The sequence below is a fragment of the Benincasa hispida genome, chromosome 2, assembly GCF_027475165.1.
Source record: "Benincasa hispida cultivar pf3 chromosome 2, pf3_genome.v1.1, whole genome shotgun sequence".
Classification (NCBI taxonomy): Eukaryota; Viridiplantae; Streptophyta; class Magnoliopsida; order Cucurbitales; family Cucurbitaceae; genus Benincasa; species Benincasa hispida.
In genome coordinates, this window is record NC_143479.1 from 56,388,581 (window position 1) to 56,416,230 (window position 27,650).

Below are 27,650 nucleotides of genomic sequence, written 5' to 3' on the forward strand. Positions count from 1 at the left end.
GAAGTTGGAACCGCGTTCAAAAGTTTTCCTTTTTGTAGGCTACCCCAAGAAAATGAGAGGTGGATACTTCTATGATCCGAGTGAGAGTAAAGTGTTTGTGTCGACAAATGCAATCTTCTTGGAAGAAGACCACATTAGGGATCACAAATCCCAAAGTAAGCTTGTTTTACATGAGATTTCTAGTGAGACTACTGAAAGTTCAACAAGAGTTGTTGAACAGACTAATAGATCAATAAGAGTTGTTGATGTCGGTACATCTAGTCAACCATCCCAAGAGTTGAGACAGCCTCGATGTAAAGGGAGGGATATGAACCCACTGGAACGCTACATGGTTATGACTAAAGCCCAAAACATAATGTCTGAAGATGGGGTCGAGGATCCATTGTCTTATAAGCAAGCAATAAAGAAAGTTGACAAAGATGAGTGGATTAAAGCCATTAACCCGGAAATGGAGTCTATGTACTTCAATTTTGTCTAGAAACTTGTGGATTAGGCTGATGAAGTAAAACCTATAAGGTGTAAGTGGATCTACAAGAGAAAACGAGGTGTAGATGGAAAGGTGCAGACGTTTAGGTCTAAATTCGTGGCAAAGGGTTATACCTAGGTCGAGAGAGTGGACTATGAGGGAAACTTTCTCACCTATTGTCATGTTGAAGTCTAACAGGATACTCCTATTCATAGCCACATTTTTTTATTATGAGATATGGAAAATGGACGTCAAGACTGCCTTTCTAAATGGTAATCTTGACGAGACCATCTACATGGCTCAACTAGAGGGGTTCATTATTCTAGATCAAAAGCAAAGAGTTTGCAAGCTTAATAGGTCCATTTATGGGCTGAAACAAGCGTCTAGATCGTAGAACATTAGATTTGACAGTGCGATCAAATCGTTTGGCTTTGATCAAAACGTTGATGATCCTTTTGTTTACAAGAAAATCATCAACTCAATAGCTTTCTTGGTACTGTATGTGGATGATATCCTACTCATTGGGAACGATGTAGGCTTTCTGACTGACATTAAAAAGTGGCTAGTCACTCAATTGTAAATGAAAGATTTGGGTGAGGCACAATATGTTCTAGGGATCCAGATCATTCGGGATTGAAAGAATAAGAGGTTGGCCTTGGCTCAGGCATCATACATTGATTAAATGTTGATCAGGTATAGGATGCAGGATTCCAAAAGGGGTTTATTACCCTTCAGGAATGGAATTATTTTGTCTAAGGATCAATGTCCTAAGATACCTCAAGAGGTTTAGGAGATGAGACGGATTCCCTATGCTTCGGTTGTTGGAAGCCTTATGTATGCAATGTTATGTACTACATCTGACATTTGCTATGTCATAGGGATTTTCAATCGTTATCAGTCCAATCTAGGATTAGATTATTAGACGGCGGTTAAAACAATTTTCAAGTATCTTCGGAGAAAGAGGGACTACATGCTCCTGTATAGAGATAAGGATTTGATTCTTACAGGATAAACAGACTCTGACTTTCAGACTGATAGAGATTCTCGAAAATCGACATCAGGTTCAGTGTCCACTCTGAATAGAGAAACTGTAGTTTGATGAAGTATCAAGTAAGGATGAATCATAGACTCCACTATAGAAGCTAATTACGTAGCTGCTTGTGTTTGGCTTAGGAAGTTCCTTACAAATTTGAATGTTTTTCCAAATATGTCTTTGTCGATCACTCTCTATTATGATAACAGTAAGGTTGTGGAAAATTCTAAGGAACCTCGGAGTCATCGTAGAGGCAAACATATCGAACGGAAGTATCATTTGATCAAGAAGATTGTGCATCACAGTGATGTGATAGTCACGAAAATCACGTTGGAACATATCGTTGCTGATCTGTTTACAAAGGCTCTCACAGCTAAACTGTTCGAGGGTCATCTAGAGAGTTTGGGTCTACGGGACATGTGGCATCTTGTTTAGAGCAGGTGGGAGATGATACTGGGTATAGAATATGTCCTAGTTTATTGTATATTGTACTTGTTTTTTTATGTATTGTACATTAGTCTCCCGAGGCATTAGGACAAGTAGGAGATTGTTGGGATTGGTGTCCTAATTCTCCCGGAGTCTCATAGTTTGTAAACTTTGTACACATTGTTATTAATCAAATAAGAGTTATTTTATTTGTATTTACTCATATCCAATAAACAAAGATCCATAGTTGTTTTATGTAAAATTAAGCATGTATATGAGATATACAAGTGGATCATGCCTTAATTGTTTGTATAAGACCATTCATGTGGAGACCTGCGAGCGAGGGTATCCTACTTTCGTTTTGGCTTGCCCCCACATATGTCATGCGGACATCCAACCTTTCACAACTTAACTCTTATCAACATGGGTTTCCCCATTGCGTTGACAGTAGAGTTGTTATTCACAATTTTTTTTCTTTTTTTGGAATGATCGCAATGTAATGAACGCAATTCTCCAGGATCGCTGCCACTCCCAAACTTAGAGGTTGGTAGCGCTCTCACCGCAAAGCTAAAAAAAAACTCAACAGGAATGCAGTAATAAAACTTAAGACTTTCAAAATTTGAAGAAGCTATTAAAAGTAGGGAGCGTCTTGCGATGCTTAGTTAGCAGATGCGGTGAATTATACGTACCATCATAGATGCATCGCAAAGGAACGCAATCAGACAAGGAGAATTTCAAAAGGATAATGCATAAAAGATAACAAGAAAAAAACCTTAAATAGAATAACGCATGCGACCATACTTTGGAATTCATGCAATCGAAACCATGCGTTAAAGGATGGAAGGAATTCTTCCATTATACTGTGCACCGACGAGAATTATTTTTGCACCAGCAAGGACCAAACGCACCACAACAAAAGAAGTAGCCGCATATCCAAAATAACAATAAAAATAAAAATAAAAATAAACTAAACTAAGAAAGCAAGGTAAAGATAGAGTAGAAGACGTCCCTAGAGAAATTGGAGTGTTGTCACCACAAGGAGTCTCCCATGCAGGAGATTTCTCTCAACTGCTTAGGTCAAGAAGCTCGTCCTGACCATTGGAACTTCCAGCAATTGTTGGGCGCATGTTGGCCACCATGTGCTTAGAACTGCCTTCAGCTCATGCGACTGATTGCTTTTCTACCTTAGGGTCAATATTGGCTTTCGGCACATCATCTACACTTCAATATTGGTTGTAGTTTGGTCGCACAAGCTACAATACTTCCAAGGTAAAAAGATTGCCTGCAGAGACACAAAACTTAACAAACAATTAGCTGCCAAGTCCCCAAAAATGGCGCCAAAAACTTGATGACGAAAATTAGTGAACGCAATTGTGCGATGCATGTCTTAAGCTATGCGTTAATTCTCATGCGTCGATGGTCATGCGTTGGAATGAAAGTATGCATTACTCTTATATGCGATGACCATGCGTTCCTGTCACAAGTTTTCTTGCGCTCACGCCAAGTATAACGTGAATGCAAGTTTCTTGGGTGATCCGAGGTCAAACTCAGGGACTTGTAACTAAATGTATGCGGTGATGTGTTGGCGGCGGATAAATAAAAGAATGATGGGGGGTTTAAAGCTACAAACTACTCCTACTTCTAACTAAAAGACAAAGCATTGGAAGTATGAATGAAAGGTAGAGACACGACAACTATTGATGCATAGTAAAATGCATGGAAAATAGATAAATCGTGAGGATGTCTTCATCGCAACCCTAAGCTTGACCACAAGAGCAACCTCAGCCAATGCAAACTATGCGATCATGCTACACACACTTGCGCCTAACTCTAGGACACATGTGATGTGTCAAGAGGCCTTATTTCTAAGTTTCTATTCCTACTCATGTGCTCCCACACATAAACAAGATGACCATATACCACCATATCCTACTTCTTGGACACATGCAATATCCTCTCCGTAGGATGCATACACTAAGTAATAACAAACGAAACTTATTCTTAAGTTCCTCATTTTTGCTTATGCGTTCCAATCCGCCCTCTCAAGACTTAGATTTGGTTTTTAGACTACTCTCTCAAGTATGCCTAAATAATGAATGATGCGCTCATAAGACAAGGTAATCGCATAAACCTGGCTGACGTAAGATTATTCCTATCTCTAGTGAATACTTGCTTACATTGCTTAATGCGACCAACCACTTACCTTCCCGGGTAGTTAGTTGTTGCTGACTTTACTCATAGACAAGCGTTGCGTCCGCCTATAGACAGGCGTTGCTATAGCTTCACACTAGGCAAATAAGGTTTTCTCACAACACTCACGCAACGCACACCTCCCGGTGGTTTGCTACATGCTTCATATTCCTATTCCGCATGATTAAGTATGCGATACTCTAACAATCTCACTAAGTGATGCGATGAAAGTTAAGGATACTAAGTAATGAAGATGGAGATGGAATTGAAGGAAATACAGAAATGCATTGATCACCAAATGTATTAATTTCTTAAGGCATAATGTAATATAATACAATATAAGAAAGAAGAGAAATGGAAAAGGCTAGCTGGAAGCGATGTCTTAATTACAAGTCTAGATTGTCTGTAGACTGACTTACTATGTAAGTCTAGATTATCCCTGTGACCCATGAACGGATTCCTCGTCATCGCCAGGTACGTCTTAACAATTACAAGTTTTATGATAGTTGTGCATTAAAATATTTGTTTAGCATAAATGCACCAGTTATGTTCTAATGCTAAGCCAGTGACTCGTTAGAAGTTATTATAAGAGGATTATCAGGTACGACACTACAAAAGGAGAAAAATAAAATAGAGTAAATTATGAGGTCACTTGGCACTAGTTAATCTCATGGAAATTATGTTAGAAACGAACAAATATATACCTTAGTTCAGCAATGTTAAAGGTTGATGAAACTATGTAGAGTTATGACAATTTAGGAATGAAGGTATTTAAATGTTTATGCCAAACAATAAAATTGTCAAGACAAGAATTGATCAAGGACTAGTGTTATATTTTGTGTTGGATAGTGCAATCAGTGGTAGTATAAATACACAGGCAGTGGTCAAGTATAAGGTTAAAAGTTGTTTTATGAATAAAGAGGAAAAGAAGAAGAGTCTATAGATTTATTAAAGGTTTTGAGACATTAAAAACCCAACATTTCGAGAAGAAATTTAGAAAGGATTCATAAGTCATAATCATTTGGGTAATACTACAACTTGATGAACTAGGTAAAGTATGTGTAATGATATAAAGAATTCTTTTGGAATATCTAGCTAGGTAGATGTCATTAAAGGAAGGTAAAATAATTGGACATGACCTTGGACTTAAAGGGGTTAAAGCAAGGTGTTATTTGTTTAGGTTGAAGGATTGTTTTAGTATACCTAGACTAACCCAGAGCCTTATTGTGTTAAGGAGATCAAAGTTAGAAAATTTGAAGAAACAAAAAATCTTTTGGAGTTTACGTATGCAATTTGGCAAAGAGGAATTCCACGAGATGGAAATTCTTAGTGAGAGAGATAAGATTTGGGGGGGGGGGGAGAGAGGTCTCTTAAATTTAGTGGTTTTATCAGAGATAAGTGTGAATGAGAGAAAAGTATCCAAGAAAGTTTACTCTTCTAGTTAAGTATGGTTTGAAGGCTTGATAAGAGAGGTTACAAGGTATTTGTTTTGGTGTAAAAGAAGAATACCTCATTATCATGTGGAACTTTAGGACAATATGTGTTAGATGGAAAGATAGCTTATGTAGGTGATTGGTACGAAACTTTGTTTTAACACAAGAATGTGTTATCGAAATAGAAGGTTGAGAAGGGATAAGTTAAAATGGAGTTACTAGTAACAGTAGATGTTCGAGAACTATTGATATGGTATGTTGAGGTTTCATTAGTTAAGACGTAAAACATTGAGGGCATTAGTAAGATTTAAGGGATTTTGACTTTGTGTGCAAGTGTTGGAAACATGAACTAGCAAGACCATCAATTTGATTGAGAAAAGAAAATAATCCAACTCGAGGTAGACAATAATGGTATATGCACAAAAGTAAGTTGGATCTTCCAATATAACCATTGGTATAAGGGATAGACTTGGCAATAAAGTTGAGTTGATAGTAAGAAGTTACTAAAAGTGGGTTTGGAGCATTACAAGATAGTATGTATTCTCTTGCATGGGCAATGAGTTAACTAGCTTTAGGGAGTACGAGTAATCCAAGCTAGGACTTATGAATCAAGAAGGTTTTATCGTTAAAAAAAATGACTTCAAGGATCAATTACGGTTATTACGAGGTTATGAAAATGTGTTATCAATTGACTTATGCTTTAGCATCCAGGACTTCAAAACCTCATTTTCGGGGGGAATTCTGGACTCGTTCGCAGCGGGGTCTAAGTAATGATATGTGATTATTTCAAGCCTAAAGAATAATATGAGGATGGCTCAAGCAAGTTTTATAGCTCATGACAACATAGAGCCTCATGATGAGTTTCTCATGAATGTGAGACTTAATTAGACAGAGTTATTCTCAACATGTAGACCCTAGGAAAGACATCACAGTTGGCACTTCTAGAGTAGAAGCAGTTTTCAGTTGACTAGATTTGTTCTGGTACGTATCTTCAGATGACGCATTATATAGTATGACCAGTTTCTTCACTGCACATATGAAGTTTTCCCTGTGACATGGTAGGCTCAGATATATGTTTTTAGTATATAAGACTTTCTTAACTTCATGACCGTTTTCACAGTTCTCAGCTCGGACGTGTAGAATGTTGCTGATTTTCAACATCTTAAGTTTCATAGTTATTTATGGAAGGGGTTGTTACACCTCTTTTGGTACTAGTTTTAGCTATGTCAAATGATGACCCTCGTTTTGCATCTAGTTTTTTTGAAGAGTCTCCAGTTAGCATTGGGTACTCGATTGGATTTTGGTACAATTTTTCACCCATAGACTGATGGTCAAATAGAACGTCTGAACCAGATATTGGAAGATATGTTGTGCACTTGTGCACTAGAGTTTTCAGGGAGTTGGGACTCTCACTTGCATTTAATGGAATTCGCATATAATAATAGCTATCAGACTGCCACTGGCACATTGCCATTTGAGGCCCTATATGGAAAGAGTTGCAAGTCTCCAGTATGTCGGGGTGAGGTTGGTGAGAGGAAGTTGCTAGGTCCTGAACTAGTGCAGACCACGAATGAGGCAATACAGAAGATCAGAGCTTGTATGCAAAAGCTCAGAGCAGACAGAAGAGCTATGCCAATGTAAGACGTAAGGACCTGGAATTTGAGACTGGTGTGAAAGTGTTCTTAAAAGTGGCACCATGAAAGGTATTCTGAGGTTTGGCAGGAAGGGAAAGTTGAGTCCAAGATTCATTGGACCTTTCGAGGTCCTGGAACGAGTTGGCCCCGTAGCTTACCGTTTGGCATTGCCCCCAGCACTGTCTTCAGTTCATAATGTCTTCCATGTTTCGATGCTAAGGAAGTATGTGACAGACCCGTCCCATGTAGTTGACTACGAGCCCTTACAGTTGAATGACAACTTGAGCTACGAGGAGAAGCCTATAGAGATCCTCGCAGAGAGGTAAAACATTGCGCCGCAGGAAATTGCTTTTGTGAAAGTCCTGTGGCAGAATCACCAGTTCAAGGAAGCTACCTGGGAGCGAGAGATGAGATGAAGGCCCAGTACCCGGAGCTTTTTCAAGAATGAACTTTCGAGGACGAAAGTTCGAAGAATGTAACACGAACGAAAGTTCTTTGAGGAGGGAAGAATGTAACACCCCGCACATTTTTTTAGTAATAATGTAATTTCAGTAACTTTATTATTTGGAATTTCAGTAATTGTTATTAGTTGGAGGGCATTTTTGGAATTTTGGACTTCAAGTGTAAGTGCGGGAATTTAATTGTTGGCGTGAAATTATTCAAATTGGAAATTAATGGCAGGAATTAATTTTCTTTTGAAACGGAAAGGAATTTAATAGTATAAAACGGAAAGGAATTAAATGTAATTATATTTATTTCCTTTTTTGTTTTATTATTATTATTATTGTTTTTTTTTTTTATAAAAAGTCAAACCCCACCCCCTTTTTCTTCCTCACGTTCGTGAGCCCGTCCGACGCCGCCCAAAGCCGCCGCGTCAGTTTCTTCTTCATGACCTCCGTCCACCACTGCTCAAGCGTCGTTCGCTTTTGCCGTCACTGGATCTATCGATTTGGGTAAGATTTCTGCCGTTTGGGTTTGTTTTCGGTTGATTCTTGAATACTCATTTACTTTTGGCATCAATTGGTTGATACCCATTGTGTTTCAACTTTGGATTCAAGTTTGTGAAGGTATTGAGGTGTTGTTCAGTGAAGTTGGAGTTTGTTTTAGCGAGTTTTGGTAAGTTTTATGCTTTGATTACCCTCTTGTGGATTAATTTTGGTTGTTGAGAAATTTTGGTAAAGTCATTTGGAAGTGATTTTTTTTTACGAAGCTACATATGGATAATTTATTTGAGACATTGGTAGTGAAGTATGTATTTGATTCAAGCTTTAATCATGTAAGCCTAATTTCAAATTATGATTAGGGGATTGATTCAAGAATTTCATTCAAGATGAAGAAGAGTTTGGTTTGCTAATTATTTGGGCTTAAAATTGGAGGTTTGGAAGGTGAATTCGAATTGGACCACATCATAGGTAAGGTTATCTAAAAATATTTTGTAATATTTGGGTGTTTGGATTTTGGCCTTAACTATTAATTTTAAATCTTGGTTTATGTTTAGGCTTGATTAAGGATTCAAGAATTTCACAAAGATTCAATTAGTTTTTGGTTCGATCTAATATCAAGGTAAGTAATCTTACTACTGGAACTGCCCACGGGCCAGGCATTAGATGTATGCTAGCATGTTAAATGAAGGTTATGGTAGAATGACAGCATGAAAGATTGATAGTATAACATGATTAAAGTATGTTCTGTTATGAGATCCGAATTATTTATTTATACACATAGACACTTAAATGCTAGTATGAGATGGTATATGCTTCCATGGTTTTATTTGATCTGATTATGTCGAGGTATACATGTATGTTGTAGAACCATGATGTTGAGGTATATATGTATGTTGTAGAGCCATGATGTTAAGGTTTATATGTATGCCATAGATTCGTACAGTGATGATGATGATGATGTTGAGACTGTACAAATGTCTTTACTGATTAGTTAGATGCCCATTAGATTTTGTGTTTCCTTCGGGATTCACCGGTTTTTGTTTCCTTCAGGATTCACCAGTTTGTGTTTCCTTCAAGATTCACCAGTTTGTGTTTCCTTTGGGATTCACCAGTTTGTGTTTCCTTTGGGATTCACCAGTTTGTGTCTCCTTCAGGACTCATCAGTTTGTGTCTCCTTCGAGATTCACCAATTTGTGTTTCCTTCGGGATTCACCAGTTTGTGTCTCCTTCGGGATTCACCAGAGGTAGTGGGCATATTTAACTACAGTAGGATAGGACTCAGTCTCCTTATTGTTTCATGTGTATATGTGTCCCATGAGGACTAGAGCAGTGTATATGTTTCACTAGAGGTGGGTATCTAGAGAACATAGATGCCCAGCCTAACCCCAGTAGTGGGGTTACTTACTAAGTATTTTATACTCATTCTTTGTCATGTTGTTGTTTCAGGTAAGGGTAGAGATGCACCAGCGATAGACAAGCGGAATTCGTGATCGAGCCACTGGGACTAGTTTTTACGCTTCCGCATCATGAGATTTAGAGTTGTTTTCATGTTTCTCTTAATTTTTAGTTTTGATGTTTAAAACTTACTTTTAAGAATTTTTTTTAGACTTATTTATTATCCTTTATGATTTATGGGTACCCTACTATTGATTTAGTATTTGAATTTAATGAAAGTCTTTTGAACTCACCTTATTTAATTAGCATTTATTTCGCCATAATCGAGTGTCGTTTTGAGTTCTATGCATGCATGTATTTAGTAACGGCCTAACTTAAGTCCTAGGGGGTCGGGCCGTTACAAAAATAATTTGTACGGAACAAAGCACGTCCCGAGGGGTCTATAGCGGAAGCATATGAAATGAATGAATCATGGAACTTTTGCTCGCGATATCTAAGTGAGATTGAAATTTGATTCAATAGAGATGAACAAAATGATAATAACATTCCTGATCATGAGATATTTGGTGAATTTGAATTATTTAGGCAGAGGGTACGGCCATTAGAGGCGTCAACTTTACTGATGCTATCAGCGGAGGAAAAGTGTATCGCACATTGGTACATTCTCAACAATTGTAAAGAAATAATAGACTATCGCAAGTACGTTTCAAACTTTATAATTTTTAAGTTCTAGGGTAAATCCTTTGATATAACTTTCAAATGATCAATTTTATAGGCAACACTTGAGCTTAATTCGTCATGAAGCTCAAAGCGCCTCTGACTTATATATAAGACATCAACACAAATTTCCCGATTGGTTCAAATCTCAGGTATACATAATATTGAAAGTTGAGAAAAGATTCATTTTCTATAATCATTTTTAATGTATAATTAATTATCAGGTTCTACAACAGCGCGAGAGAGAAGATATCTCCGATGATTTCTTTTCACTTGCAATAGGCCCTTCGTCTGAGGTGCGCTCTTACAATGGATGCATTGCTAATGGGGTACGGTTTCACACTGTAGAGCGTGATAATTGTCTAGCTACATAAAATAGTGGAGTCCTAGTGGCTGGGGAGATAAGTGGGAATGGAAGTGTGGATAACAATTTCTATGGTGTTGTAGACGAAGTATTAGATTTTCAATATGCGAACAGAAGACGTGTTTTTTTTTTTTTTGTTGAAGTGTAGATGGTTTGACACGGATAAAAACAAAAGTAATAGGACGCATGTGGATTTAGGATACAAATCGATCAATACATCACACTTTTGGTATGTCGATGAACCTTTCATCTTTGCTATGCAAGCACAGCAAATCTTTTACATTGATGACATTAAATATGTTAGCAATTGAAAAGTTGTTCAAGTAGTCCAAAATAAGCGAATATGAGATGTACCAGAAGTGGATGATGTTGAAAATGCACAACTAGATTTACTAGAAATTGTCGGTGGAGTCTGAGTAGATGAAACCATTGAGGAGGTTACTTTATGCAGAGTTGACGTTGATCTTATAGTTGTGGAAAGATCAATTATTGGACATGGCAATGATGACTTCATAAACGATGATGATGAAGAACAATTATCTCCCAATAACAGTTCAAGTGTTGATGAATAATTTGATTTAGATTACGATGATGAGTAATCATGTATCTACTAAATTCTCTTTTTCTCTATTTACATGTATTTCATATTAATTTAATATTATTTTGTCTTTTTTTGTGTTTGTATAGATACGATGTTTACCCGTAATAGGCAAATGGAGGCTGATGAAGAATTTCAGGAGAGATATCTAGGCAACTCGGGATCTTCTGTGGGTAACACTTCAGGTTAGTATATTTTGAAATATATTCTGTTAACTGAAATACATTATAAACTGTTTTAAATTTTTTATTCCTTAGATAGTAGCTCAGCATCCACTCAGAGGAAACACGAGCATTCGCAAAACATCGAGTTGGAAAAATACGTCCAAAAACATGGCAGAATTACAATCGTGATAAATGAGGGGGAGACGAAGCTGATTTCTCAACATTCGGTATGATTTAGTAATGTGATTGGTGTCGCCGTGAGATCTACATTTCCAATACGATGTCGTACTTTTGCTGAGGTTCCAAACGAGTTTATAGAATTGGCTAAGAGTCAATTGTTGGTAAGTAATTATAAATTTATTCTTTTAGAGTCAATTGTAGACTAAGAGTCATGAACATCATATATGCTAATTCTTCCTTCATTCTTTTGTAGCCTCATTTCGTACTTGATTTGTCCAGTCAACGACTTAACCATTTTATAGAACATCAAATGCAAAACTCTTTCAAAGAATTTAGAGCAGATTTGCATAGACATTATAGGAAATGTGGAGATCCTCAGCAAACACGTGACAACTTTCCTAACTGGCTTAAAAATAGGTAAGAAGATTGGTATTTTTTGTGTGACCACTTCGAGAGTGAAGCGTTTCAGATTAAAATAATTTAAGGCATGTATCATTTACTGCATTTACTATTATAGAATATTTGTTATTTATTTTTTTGTTGAAATGTAAGAAATGTCGGAGACGAACAGGAAGAATAGAAAGAAATTATCGTTCGACCACGTAGGCGGATCGAAGTCATTCCTGCAAATTCAGGTAGAGTTGCAAGTAAAGGAAGGTCGAGAAATAGGACGTGTACACTCTAAAGATGGCAAGTTCGTGAACAAGGCAGCTGAAAATGCACATGTTACATTTTTTTATTTTACTTTCATGTTGTTTTTCATTTCTAACTTCAGTCGCTCGTACTTATACATTTAATTAATATGACTAGAATCAAATGTTAAAATTACAATCCAACCCCACTCTAGAAGGTTCTCAACCACTAACAAGAGACAAAATCTGTGAGACGGTTTTGGGTAGACGATCCAGATATTCAAAAGGACTAGGTTGGAGCCCTAAACCTAAGTCAAGAAGGGGTAGTAGCTCATCGAGTTCATCATCTACTCAAGGAACGGAGAGGGGGATGAAGGAATTGAGAGCCAATTTCGAACAGTCTCAGTCGAGGATTAAGAAACTTGAAGACGTTCAGAAACATATGAAAGAGGATCATGCAAGATAAATGGAAGAAATGAAAAAAATGATTAAAGACATGATATGATCACAGAGAGGAGACCCATCGAATTAGGTATAATTACTACATTATTTAGTTGTCTAACATGTTGCTATCTTGCAGTTATGGTAGCAAAGTAGTTATGTCTTAAGTAGCTTTATGATAAAGAATTGTTGGCTATCCTGTAGTTATGGTAGCTAAACAATTGGATTTTGATGTGTTTTTTGTCGTTTTGTCGTTTTTGTGTGTTTATGAATGTTTATGAAGTTTTAATGTGTTGTGGGGGGTTGGTTGAGATTGGTTTAGATTATTTTGGGGAGAAAGTTTGAGTTTTATGTGTGTTCGTTCTTGTTTATAAAGTTTGAATATGTTGTGGGGGTGCGTAGAGTTCAGTTGTAATCGTTTTGGAGTTGAATTTGTAGGGTTTTGTGTATTTTTTGATGTTTGGGAGGTTTCATGTTTGTCTTGGGGGTGGATAGAATTTGATTATACTCGTTTTTTCGTTGAACTTGAGTTTTTGTGTGTTTATGAATGTTTATGAAGTTCTAATATGTTGTGGGGGGTTGGTTGAGATTGGTTGAGATTATTTTGGGGAGAAAGTTTGAGTTTTATGTGTGTTCGTTCTTGTTTATAAAGTTTGAATATGTTGTGGGGGTGCGTAGAGTTCAATTGTAATCATTTTGGAGTTGAATTTGTAGGGTTTTGTATATTTTTTTTATGTTCGGGAGGTTTCATGTTTGTCGTGGGGGGTGGGTAGAGTTTGATTATACTCGTTTTGTCGTGGAACTTGAGTTTTTGTGTGTTTATGAATGTTTATGAAGTTCTAATTTGTTGTGTGGGGTGGGTTGAGATTGGTTTAGATTGTTTTGGGGAGAAAGTTTGAGTTTTATGTGTGTTCGTTCTTGTTTATGAAATTTGAATATGTTGTGGGAGTGCATAGAATTTGGTTGTAATCATTTTGGAGTTGAATTTATAGGTTTTTGTTTGTTTTTTGATATTTGGGAGGTTTCATGTTTGTCATGAGATGTGGGTAAAGTTTGATTATATTCGTTTTGTCATTGAACTTGGAGCTTTTGTGTGTTTATGAATGTTTATGAAGTTCTAATGTGTTGTGGAGGGATCGAGTTCAGTTGTGATTGTTTTGAGGAGAAAAATTGAGTTTTATGTGTGTTTGTTCTTGTTTATAAAATTTCGTTTAGATTGTTTATTTATGAAGTTTGGTTGGACAATTATGACATTTGTGGATGTTTTGTTTATGAAGTTTGCACGTGTTGTGGATGTTTAAAGATGATGACATTTGAATATTTTTGTTTTATTATAGGATGTTGTTTGGAGATGAGGTTGGACGATTGTTCAAGATGTTGTGTTCCAGACGTTTTCTTTTTTGTATTTATTGATGTTGTTTTCATTTTATTTCTTCTATGTATTTGTGAAAACAAATTTCTTTTATTTAGTATCGAGTTTGTTTTTATTGTAGGTATTGTAATTTTTCATTTATTTATTATAGTATGGACTTCGTTTTCTTTGTTTTATTTATTATGTGAATCTGTTTAAGTTGGTTAATTATGTTTTACAGGTTATTCAGATCAAATTTAAAAAAAATTACAAATTATAAATTAAAAATATTTAAAAGACAATATTCAACTAATGAAGGAACTCCCCATGCATATTTTATTGCGTCGGGAGTTCCTGTAACTCCCGACAAATAAACAAACCATCGGGAATTCTTGAACTCCTGACGCATGAAACAAACTGTCGGGAGTTCGAACTCCCAACGCATGTATAGAGCGTCGAGAGTTCCTTTCCCGACAGATTTTTCTCGACCAAACTCCCGACGATCCATTATTCGTCGGGAGAGGTTCTCCCAATGCATTTTCCACCCTTTCCCGACGAATTGTGATGTCGGGAGAAGTGCGATTTCTTGTAGTTGGTCTGGGATGTGGACGGGGTGGGGAAACCCTCCCCGTCCCCAACTGGGGACCCAATTATAATCCCCGATTTGATCCCATCTCCGATCAAACTGAAGATTTTTCACCTCGATCGGGACGAGGACTCGACTCAACAGAGATTTTTGACAATCCTAAGTAGAAATGTCGATAAAAAGTATAATAGGTTGAGCCTAGACCAAGGTTCTACTTTTAGGCCAACACTAAAACATACCACCTGCCTTTTGGGCTTTGTCATTTGATGGGCTATATCTCTGGGCTATTGACATGAATATGTTAGGATAATTGTGAAGAAGTTAACAGAAAAATGGCTAAAATATTTCATTATTAAGCTTTTCAACCATCGTATTTTTAGGAGAAGTTGTCAATAATTTTTTATCCCCATTATACTCCTTCCATATATTATATTTCCATTCAACCCCGAGCAACTACAAGATTTTGTTTGAAAAAAAAAAAATCTCAAACAACTTAGTCTCAGTTTTTCATTTTTTATTTTTTATTTTTGAAAATTAAATTAGTTTCTTTTTCATTTCTTATAATGATTTGCATAATTTCTAAGTACAATAGTTGAATTCTTAGATAAATTCTAAAAACAAAAATAAATTTTTAAAAGCTACTTTTTTTAGTTTTCAAATTTTAGCTTGATTTTTTAAATCATTGGTAAAAGTTAGATAACAAATGAAGAAATTTGGAGGTGAAGTAGTGTATATAATTTAATTTTCAAAAACAAAAAACAAAAAACGAAATAGTTACCGAACGGAGCTTTAAGAATTTGTTTTTAAAAGTTAGATCTTTATTTGAGTATTAATCCTTGGTTCAAGATACAAAAGAAAATTGATAGTTTAATTGACATATAATATATTAGCGAGTAAATGGTTTGAATTCCTCAATCCATATCTATATCTATATCTATACTATACTAAAAGAGGGTAAGTAAGAGAATTTTCACCTTCCTATTTTGCCCTTAATTTTTAAATATATTCCTATCATACCCTCCTTTATAGTTAGTTATAATATTTTCTCTTTTCCGATACTCTTTCCCTAAAACACCTCCCTACAGAGGAGACAACTTATCAAACACCTTGTGCAAAAAAGGTAACCATCTACATTTGTTTTCCTACATTTATTTCCTTTGTTGGAAATTTTGATTCTCTTTTATCTTGGTTTATATGTTGGATATATATATAGTGGAAGAAAGTGAAAGTTTGGTGAAGATTTGAAACATAAAATGAATTTAATTGTGTAGATTAAATTCATTGTTTAGAAACTTTTAGATTGAATTGAAATTTCAAATTAAAAAATGATGTTTCATGTACAAATTTAATATATATGAAAGTTAAATTTGTAATTTTTCAATTTGAATGAGTTAAATATGATTTTTGTCAAGTAATAACTCAATTGAGTTAAATTTGACAAATGTTTCAATTTTGTAATTATTTGATTTTATTTTATAATTTGGAGAGTTACCAAGTTGTTGGACCAACTTGCTAGCTTACAAACAACAACTTGGTTCTTCATTTATAGCATCTCATTCTAAATTGAAGAATTCTCTCATTTCTTTCTTTTTTTTTGTTCTCGAGTTGAAAGCAAGTATCCAAGAGTTCTATCTGATCTAAATAGTTCGAGGTTGCAGTTCTACCGAAGTTAGCTAAGACACAACACTGAATAGAAACATGCCTCAATTACATTTTGAGTCTCCAAAGGCTTTGAAGTTCTTTTAAGTCTTCAGTTATTTTCATATCTAGGCCTTATATATTCCATTTTCCCTCAACATTATATTTATGTTTGTGAATACTTTGTTCCTCTTCTTCTTTCGTTTCTTTTATTTTTTATTTTTTGTGTATTATTGTATATGTAAGTCCTTATGTGTTTACTTTAATTCATTACTTATGCAAAACATTCTACATTTTTTTTTAGGAAATTTTGAATTTCTTTTATTTGGATCTACATTTTTTTGTAAACACTCTGTTCCTCTTCTTCTTTCTTTTGTATAATTTTTTGTTTCATAGTTTTTCGTATATTATTGTATGCGTTTTCTTCCCTATATTTTTTTTCTCAGCATCCCTAATGAAAAAACATTATCAGGCAAAAAAAATGTAAGTATCCTTGATATACTTTATTTTCTTTTAATTCACATTAAGGGTTTAATTTTAGAATTTAATTTAAAGTAAGAGCTTTATTTTGATGAAGAAAAACATGAGAATGATGAGAAAAATTGAGAGATGAATTAATTTGTGAAATTTAGAGAAGATGATGACATGAAAGAGGAGTTGAGATTATTCTAAATATTTTTTTCTAAATTAAAAAACATATTATCTATTTTATGAACTTGAAATGATAATAGTGAAGAAATCGAAAGGAAAACTAAATTGAGAAAATTAGGGAATAAAGAGATATGGAGTAAAAATTGAGAATATCGGGAAAAAAAAATGTAACTAAATCCACTTGAGGGGATTTTATTTCTGAATATTGAGAAAATTGAGGAGAGGAGTTAAATTTGAGAAAATTAGCGGAGGAAGATATAGGGAGAATGGAGAATATTATGTAAAAGTTGGTTTTAATTTTTCTTGTATTTATTTATCACATCATAAATTTAAATTTATGAATATAACTAATAAAAGGTAAATTAAAACTCCTGTTAACCTCCTTTGAATTAATGAGTGAAATAGAATAAATTATTATGTTTGCAAATAAGAAGATTCATTTAAAATAATAACGATAAAAAAAAAATAGAATTTTTCATGACCATAAAATATTGACATAGATATTGAAATTGAAAATTGAGATTTGTGTAAAAAAAGTGTTTAATTGCTTATGAAGTATCTATTTTACTATTTTAAATATAACACAAAATTAAAATGGTTTATATATATATAAACAAGATTTTGTCCCTTTTCAAATAAAACAATTTTTTTGTATAATTTTAGAGAACAAACAAAATATTTGATATAGAAAAATTAACTACCCAAATTATTCTTAAATTTAATAAACACAATAAATAAACTATTTTTTAAATTATACAATATTGATATAAATATTACAATTAGAGAGATTTTTGGCAAAAAAAAAAATAATGCTTTAATTTAAAAATTATAAATGACGTATCTATTTTAATATTTTAAATATAAAAAAAATTGTTGTAATTTTTTACTAATAATAAGATTGCGTTCCTTTTAAAAATATTTTTTTTCATAATTTATAAAACTAACAAAATCTTTGAAACCAAAAAAATAATAACTACCTCAATTACTCTTATATTTAATAAAACAGATAAATAAGATTATCTTTTCTAAACAAAAAAAAAATGTTTTTAACGAACCTTTTGAGAATGTTGAAAGAAACAAAACTTATTTTATGAAAATAACAGGGACAAACTTCTTTATTTTAAATAAAAAATTATAAATTTAGGATTTCAGAATCAATAGAAGAAAAGAGTTATGAATGAATTTTTTTTTAACAATTTAAATGTAACCCATAATATCTTTTAGGAAAACAAGGTTTAAATTATATGTATTATGACATAATTACTCTTAAAATAAACACTTATCATTCTTTAATTACTTTGAATTGAAATTTTAAGATTTTACACACATATATATATGACAATACATGTTCCTTTTATGTATGGAGTGACTATAACGACAAATATGTGATAGCTTTGAAATAAAAATTGTTACATTATATTAAAATATCAAAATATTAATATATTTATTTGATAACTTAATCATGAGCACAAATTTTATTTTAATACGATGTAAAAGAATTTTTATATGAAAGTAATGATAATATGAAAATATTAATATAAAAATTCTTACACTATTATTATTGTTGTTGACAAAAACAAACAAAAAAGAAAAAATAATGATAAAACTTTTAGAAGGGAAATGTGGTGGGTGATCTTTTAGATAAATTGATATCAATTAATGTCTGTGGGTAAGTATAGCAAATTTGTTCGTAGTGGAATTGCTATTGTGATTAACAAAGAAAAAACCTTGGATTGTCCCGATGTAAATTATGCAAAGAGTCCATGAAATATTAAATCTCATTACGATAATGTAATGATCTATTTATAAGTAACATAAAATTGTTATATTATCTAATTTCTAGATGTTATAATGATTAAAATTTAAAACAAACATATATATTTTCTATTTATTACATGCTAATAAACTAATATATTTTTAAAATTTTAATTAAAACAACAAAATTTCACCTACATTATACGTGTTTTTATTAATTTTATAAGTACGTTGAAATATGTAGTTAAATAATTCATAAACGTACCCTTTTAAAGAATTATAGAGAGAGAAAAAAATAGTAGAGAAATTGTAGAGAAAAAAGACTATTTAAAAGAAATAAGAAAGTAGTACACAGAATTAAATGATGGCCATTAAAGAATTGAAGTCACACTTATACATGTCTATAAGTGAGAGAAAAAAGAAGAAGAAAGGTTACACTTCCACGTGTATACATGCTGAAAAAAAGAAATGCCTTACCCTTTTAAGAATAGTTTTAATTAGGTTTAAATACTATTTTGATTCCTTAACTTTGAATCTTGTCCTATTTTGGTCCCTAAACTTTCAAAAACATCTATTTTAATCTCTGAGTTTTAGACATTGTTTATTTTGAGCTCTGCTATTAAGATTTTGTTAACTCTTAAACGTAATGGTGAGATGTCTTGTATGTTTGAATGACTAATGTTAATAATTGTGGGTTTATCTTACATTTTTGTAGGCTAGAATATGTGGGGTTTTGAGGTTTTCATGATCTATTTTTGGGTATTCTTGTGTATATAAATACCCTTTGTATTTGCCTATTATATACACCGAAAATACAAAATTATAGTGATCTTTTACATGGTATCAGAGTCTTAAAGGAAAATTAGGGCACTGTTGTACAACCCTTCCACACGTCGGAATCTGCTCCCAGCACCTGCCTACTCCATCTATGCTCCGACCCAGCCTCACCGCACCGCTGTCGCTTAGTCTATCCAGCCTCCCCACGCTGCCGCCGCTTACTCAGATCCAGACCCACACTACACAACCCGACGCCTCTGATCCATTCCAGTTTCTCCAACACCCTGATCCGACGCCTCATAAAATTTCATTTCATTACTAACATATATATAACATTTATATAAATTGGTAATGAAACAACCATAGCATACATCCATACATACATTGAACTATATATTATAACAATTATAATATAAATGATGCATGGATATGCTATTAATACATGTCGCATATATTATAATATTTATATTATATGATGCATGTGAAGGAACACTTGAACAAGAGCATCCATGAACGTGTTCGGATCTTTCCTATTTCATTGTGACCGAATTACCACACATACATTCTAACAAATATGTATGCAATTTAACACTAATTATAGGCATGCTTTAACAATTAAAAAAAAACAGATTGAGTAAACGTACCAGTTGAAGACTATCTTCAGTCGAACTCAATCCAGTGGAAGCAAACCCTCTACGGTCTTTATCGCCCAACAAACAGTCAGCTACCAGCAGCACGATCGTCTACACGAACGGCAAGGCACAAACAAGCAGGACTGGGGACGACACCACCACTCGAAGCCCTTGGTATTCTCGGAGTGAGAATCCAAAGAGTGGACTTTGAAGGAATTGGTAGAGGAAGGAGGAAAGGGATGATCGTGTAGAACGACAAGCAAGTGGGAGAGAGCTATCGTATAGCGGGTGCTTGTCGCTTAGAGAGAGGTACACGATCGTGTAGGTTTTACTAAGCGATCGTTTAGAAAACTCGACGCGTTAAGCGATCGTTTAGAAAGACTGAGCGATCGTTTAGAGAATACGTACGATCGTTTAATATGCAAGGTGTGCAATCATTTAAGCAATAAGGCGCTATCGTATAGGTTCTCAGCTAAGCGATCGTGACGTTTTCACACCTTGAGCGATTTTTTCGAACTTTTTGCAAAATGAAACCAATTTTCATTTTATTCTTCAGTTACAATAACCGACTTCAATTTTCCCACTTTTGCACGATTTAGGAGAAATTTTCGGTCAATTATCATATAACCGACCAATTAAGTAATAAATGAATATAATCATATTATATTCTTAACCTATAGTTTGATATCATATATCTACTATAATAATTTCTCCTTCACTTGATATAAATCATATTTATATCTAATTTCTTCCAACATAATGTATCTCATATATTTAGTCAATTATATCATATATAATTAACCAGTTCAATTATATCATATATAATCGAACTCCCTCTTATCAATTTGAACATTTCAAACTAACCAAAAACTGATTCTCCACTTTATCCAAGCTACCTAAGGGACCTTATGGACCTGTGGCTCGAAGCTTCAACAGTACGTGAATAGTTGACTAAACTCTTAGTTACGAGATTCACCATCCGTTAACTGCCAGGCATTTCGCTAAAAACCAACAATTGAACGACCACAAATATATTTCTGTGTCCATCGGATATAACCAATCATGAGTACGATTACCCTTCATAGATGCTCATATGTATAGCTGGGCCAATTTATCGTTTTGCCCCTATAGTTACATCTCACTCCTTAAGTACCACTGATTTCTCTAATGAACAATACAACGTAGTCCAATTATGTGTGAACACCTCTCGAGCCAAGAGAAGGTGTGTGGTGCCACATCGTTCAAGCCCTGGAATTAGCCCTTAAAGGAGCTATCTATCTACTTACCCCTTATTTGGGGAGAAGTGAATTCCATCTTATGTAGCTGAGTTCCCAGCTCCCAAATCACACGAATTCCCAAAATGGTAGGTTTGAGTCGACGACTTGGCCACTCGCACCCATACAAATCAAAGGACCGCCCTCAATGGCAAGAGTTCCCAACTCACTCAAGATTGAGGTCATGTTACCTATGGTCATCCTAGTGAAGCGAAGTCTCTGTCATGAACGGTGTTATATAACGAGACATTAACACTCATGATCAGGTCTTATATAAACTCTTTGTATAGGACGCCCCTACTCACATGTCCCCTACACAAAGGATCAAGATCAGACCATCTGTGACAAGTCACAACACTTGTGACCATTCCACAAAGCGTGTCGCATCCGTAGTGTTACCAGGATAAAGTTTCCCTCCTATATCCATATACTACAGACCATTTTGGTTATCACTTAACACATGATTCACTTGTATGTCACCACATACATGCTTAAATTACGTATAGATAACCAGGGATTTTAGGTTTATTGGTCTGCGGTAAAGCAAATAAAACAAACAACTGAGCAAATCAAGATGTGAAGTAAAATATCATATATTATATATCACAAGCATTCGTACAAACTGTTTACAAACTACAGGACACAAGACTTTAGGGCATCAACCCCAACAGCATGAGCATGCTATAAAACTAAATCATGCATCTAAAATTATAACGTTTATAATATGATGCATGAAATTAAATACATAACCTATGGTGAGATTTTATACTATATAGCATACATTATGGCATATAATAATAAAATTAAATCATAGATCACATTATGGCTTTGATCAAAATATTGGTGAGCCTTGTATATACAAGAGAATTTTCAACAGTTTAGTAAATCTTCTAGTGTTATATGTAGACGATATCCTACTCATTGGGAATGATGTAGGTCCTGACTGAAATTAAGAACTAGCTAGCGACCCAATTCCAGATGAAAGATTTGGGAGAGGCTCAGTTTTTTTTCTAGGAATTCAGATCTTTGGAGATGGAAAGAACAAAATGCTAGCCTGTCTCAAGCATCATACATTGACAAGATGCTTGTCAAGTATTCGATGAAGAACTCCAAGAGAGACTTACTACCTTTCAGGCATGGAATAATATTGTTTAAGGAACAGTATCCTAAGACACCTCAAGAGGTTAAGGAAATGACACGAATCCCCTATGCATCGGTTATTGGCAGTCTGATGTACGCAATGTTATGTACTATACCTGACATATGTTATGCGGTAGGGATAGTCAGTAGATATCAGTCTAATCTAGGATAGATCAATAGACCGCCTTTAAGAATATCCTCAAGTATCTAAGAAGAATGAGGGACTACATGCTTGTGTATGGTTCTAAGGATCTGATCCTTATAGGATACACAGACTATGATTTTACAGACTGATAAGGATTCTAAAAAATCTATATCAGGATCATTATTCACTTTTAACGTAGAAGCAGTAGTTTAAAGGAGCATGAAGCAAGGGTGTATTGCTGACTCCACCATAGAGGCTGAGTATGTAGCGGCTTGTGAGGATACTAAGGAAACTATTTAACTGTGAAAATTCTTGACTGATCTGGAAGTCTTTCCAGACATGTCAAAGCCCATCACATTTTATTGTAATAATAGTGTTGTTGTGGCTAATTCTCGAGAAGCTAGGAGTCACAGCACGGAAAGCACATGGAGTGGAAGTATCATCTCATCTGAGAGATTGTGCATCGAAAGGATGTCATCATCACTCAGATAGCTTAACGTTGTTGATCCATTTACAAAGGCTCTCACGGCTAAGGTGTTTGAAGGTCACCTGCAGAGTATGGGTCTATGGAATAGGCAACGTTTAGACTACGACAAGTGGAAGATTTGTACTAGACGTGTTATACCCTAGTTTATTGTTTGTGTACTTTTTATATTAGTTTGATTTATATATTGTACACCTCACTGGCTTTAGGTCAAGTGGGGGTTGATGCCCTAAATCTCGTAGGGTTCTATAGTTTGTAATTTCATTGTCCAAACATCTTATATTTAATGAAATATATGATGTTTTATTTCATTTCCAGTTGCATTAACCACAAACCAATAAACTAATATCCAAGGTTATCTTGTATCTTAAACATGTATGTGGTGACATACGGGTGGATTATGTTTTAAGTGATAACCTAATGCTCTGTAGTAGATGGATAAAGTTGGATACCTTATCCTGGTGACACTACGAGTATGGTCTGTTTTGTAGATGTTACAATTTTTGTAAAGTGCTACAAATGATATGATCCTGATCATTCATGTAGAAACATGTGAGAAGGGATATTCTATACAAATGATTTTGTATAAGACCGGACCACGAAATGTTTAGTCTCATTATATAACGTCGTTCATAATAGAGATTTACATTTCACTAGGATAACCATAGGTAACATGACCTGAATCCTGAATGAGTTGTGAATTCCTACCTATGAAGGTGGTCCTTTGAATTGTATGGATGAGACTGGTCAAATCACCAACTCAACAAGCCTACCATTTTGGGGATTCATCTGATTGGGCAGTTCGGAATACAGCTACACAAGAAAGAAATCACTAATTCCCCAACGTTAAGGTAAGTAGATAAATTGCTCCCTTAAGGGTTGATTCCGGGGCTTGAATAATGTGGTGTCACACCCTCTCCTTGCCCAAAAGGGGTTTGATCATAGTTGAACTATGATTTATTGTTCATTAGAGGGATTAGTGGTACTTAAGGAGTTAGATGTAACTATAGGGGTAAAATGATAATTTTGGCCCAGGTGTACTTACGAGTAATTTTTGAAGGGTTATAGTACTTTTGACTGGTTATATCCAATGGTCACAGAAATACATCTGTAGCATGAAGAGTGCAATTGTCGGTCTTTAGTGGAGTGTCTAACAGTTAACAGATGGTGGATAATTTGATTAAGGGAGTTTAATTAATTATTCACGTACCGTTGGAGCTTTAAGCTATAGGTTCATGAGGTCCCCTCAGTAGCTCAACAGGAATAAATGAGAATCAGTTTTTGGACTAATTTGAATTGTTTAAATTAATTGAGTGAGTTAATTATATATAATATAATTACTATATTGTATTTGATACATTATAAAGTATATTCGAGAGGAAATAAATATTTGAATATGATTAGAATATAATTATATGATTTTGGATTCATATAATTAAATTTAATACAAAAGTGATTTATATTAAAAGTCGATGGTAAGAGAAAATTGAAACTATAGGTTATATTGTATTTGATACAATATAGAAACTTTAGGTTATATGTTATATATGATATAACATATAGTTTAATATATATATATATATATATATATATAATAAAATAGTTATTATATAAATATATATATTAATTGATTTATTAAAAATAAATTATTTTATTTATTTTAAAAATCCTCCCCTTCTTTCTCTCTATCACGTTAGTGGGGCAGTGATGAGAGTCTTCTTCTTCTCTCTTTTGGAAAATACAAAGAACATAAGGTTTTACAAAAAAAAAAAAAAAAAAAACAAAAGCTTTCTGTCTTCTTCCTCTCCTCCTATCTACTTTCTCAATTCCCTCTCAACCAAAATAGCCAGAGTTCAATCCTCCTAGATTCTCACCTAGAGAATACCGAGGTAGCTTTCGTGGTGGTGATCCTATCATTCAAGAGAATTCTATTGAAGATTAGATCTTCATAGTTAAGGGCTCTAAACACTTTTTTTTTTTGTTCTTCTCTGTATTCTAGTGTAAGCATGTCGTTAATTCGTTAGATGCATAATTATTGTTTATGTTTGATGTAATTTAATGTTTTGTGAAATTTGAAAAAATTGGGACGATCTACTTCCGTTTAATGTTCCTTCATAGAGTTCCTTCATTTAGTTGAACCTTTCTCTTATCATGAAGCTTGTATTAACCCTCTTTGGTAGTAAGTGATGAATGAGAAACTTCCAGCTTTTGAGAAAACTCATGTTGGGTTTTATGTCCTAAAAACTTGCAGTTTGTAAAATAATAAACATTTTCTATTATCAATATACTTCTTATTGATCTCATAAATTGTATGAAAGTCTAAATCAATAAACTAAGACCCATGACTATTGTATGAGTACTTGAACTTTATGTGGATACATAAGAGTGGATCGGGTTCGAGTAAATAGTCAAAATGATCTATGGTATATGAATGAGGTTGGGTACCTTATTCTAGTAACACCATTGGATGCAGCTTACTCTAAAGTTGTTACAAAGAGTTGTAAAGTGCTACATACGATGTGATCCTAATTCGTACATGTTATGACATGAGGAGTGGAGGTGTCCTATGCAATGAGTTTGCATAAGATCAAGACCAAGAAATAAGTCACTCTTACTTTATAACGTTGTTTACTGTTTAAGACTGACTATTTCACCTAGATGACCTAGATAACTCGATCTTAATCCTGAGCTAACTATGAACTCCTGTTTATTCGGGATTGTCCTTAGATTTGCATAGTTGAGGGTTGGCTCAACAGCACCGGCTCAATAAGACTCCCATTTCAGGGGTAAAACCGGATAGATAGCTGGGGACATAGGGTACAAGACGGAGTTCATGCCTACCTGATTTAAGGATAGGAGAAAGGTTGTTCTCTCAAGTACTGAATCTAGGTCTTGAACAAGGGGCCTCACCCTCTCACTAGGCTGAAAGAGTTTGGTTTGGTGATTAGATCACAAACCAGTTGTTCATTAGAGGATCGGTAGGGACTGAGGAATAAAACGTAACCTCGGGGGTAAAACAGATATTTGACCCAACCGTTATTACGAACAACCTGTGAAGGGTCGGCTTGCTGATTATGGTTAAATCATGTGGACATAATATATCTACAGTGAGGGGAGTGCAACTATGGGTTTTAGTGGAATGACCCATTAGTTAACGAATGGGGATTAATTTTGTCTAATGAGTTTAGCCAATTAATCTCGGATCGTTGGAGCCCATGATCTGTAGGTCCGCGAGGTCCCCCTACTAGCTCGTAACGGACTAGCTCTAGAATAGCGTGATAAGTTAATTTGAAACGTTCAAATTAGAATTAAGGGAATTAGTAATTATATGAGATATAATTATGTTTAATTTTAGAATTAAATGGAATAGGAGAATTTATATATTTAAATATGATTTAAATATATAAAGATGGATATGTGTTAAAATTAATTTAATATTTGATATTAAATTAATTAAGTTTTATTTAATAATTAATTTGTGGAATTAATTAAATTTTTTATTTTTTCAAATCAAAATAGATTTTATAAAATCAAATTTTTATTTTTAGATAAAATTGAAAAATTGGAAAATCAAAACACAAAATGGAAAAATGAGTTTTTCCATTATCCATCATTTAACTAGCTCACACATATAGCAATATATTTGTCTTGTCTTCTCCAAGCATGAACTGTAACTCATGCAACTCTTCTCTTTGCATGTTGATCTGCAATATAATGAAGACATTAGAGTGAAAATCAGGCATGCAATTTACAGAATTTTGAGAGAAAATTCGGTTTGAAGAATGGTTCTTCAACAAGGTTGTTGCAGTGAGTTTTTCTCCTTCATCCCTTGATTCAAGCTTGTTTTGAGTCCCACAAATCAATCTAGAGCACCAAGAGAATAGTGAGGAAGATCATCTTAAGGTGGTCTATAACAAGATATGGAGAAATTGCAGCTGGAGAAGAAGGTTTGAAGAAGTTCTACAAGAGGTATGTCTTGAAACCCATTTTTCTGCAGAAGCATGCTTTATATTATGCCAAAATTAGTGAATTTGAATGCTTAAATGATCCTTGTGCTTCCGCTGCTGTTGATACATTCCTACAACTCATATATGGGATTTTGTTGAATTACCTCTTGGCATGAAACCTATCAGATGTAAGTGGATCTATAAAATCAATACTCGTTCTGATGGGTCCGCTAAAGGTTATAAGGTTCATCTGGTAGCCAAAGAGTATTCTCAGGAGTATGGTATTGACTATGAGGAAACTTTTGCTCCCATTGCCCGAATGACATCTGTTCAAAGTTTGTTAGTCGTAGTCGCTGCTAAACAGTGACTTCTTCTTCAAATGGATGTCAAGAATGTTTTCCTTAATGACACTCTATTTGAAGAAGTTTATATGAAGCCACCATCCGGTATCTCTTCTCCGCCTTAGAAAGTTTTTCTTCTTCAACATGCTTTGTATGGGCTAAAACAAGCACTCAACGCCTAGTTTGCAACTTTCAGTACCAGTGTCACCCAACTTGGGTTTGTCTCTAGTGCTCATGGCTCAGCTCTTTTTACTCGTAAAACTCTACATGGTGTTGTTCTCCTTCTTTTGTATGTGGATGACATGATTATCA

The 27,650-nt window shown here is 34.3% G+C and overlaps 1 pseudogene; it reads left to right on the forward strand.

The window, feature by feature from the left end:
* The first annotated feature begins 11,809 nt into the window (after positions 1-11,809).
* LOC150038024 (uncharacterized) lies at positions 11,810-12,642 on the forward strand (annotated as a pseudogene).
* Positions 12,643-27,650: the final 15,008 nt, after the last annotated feature.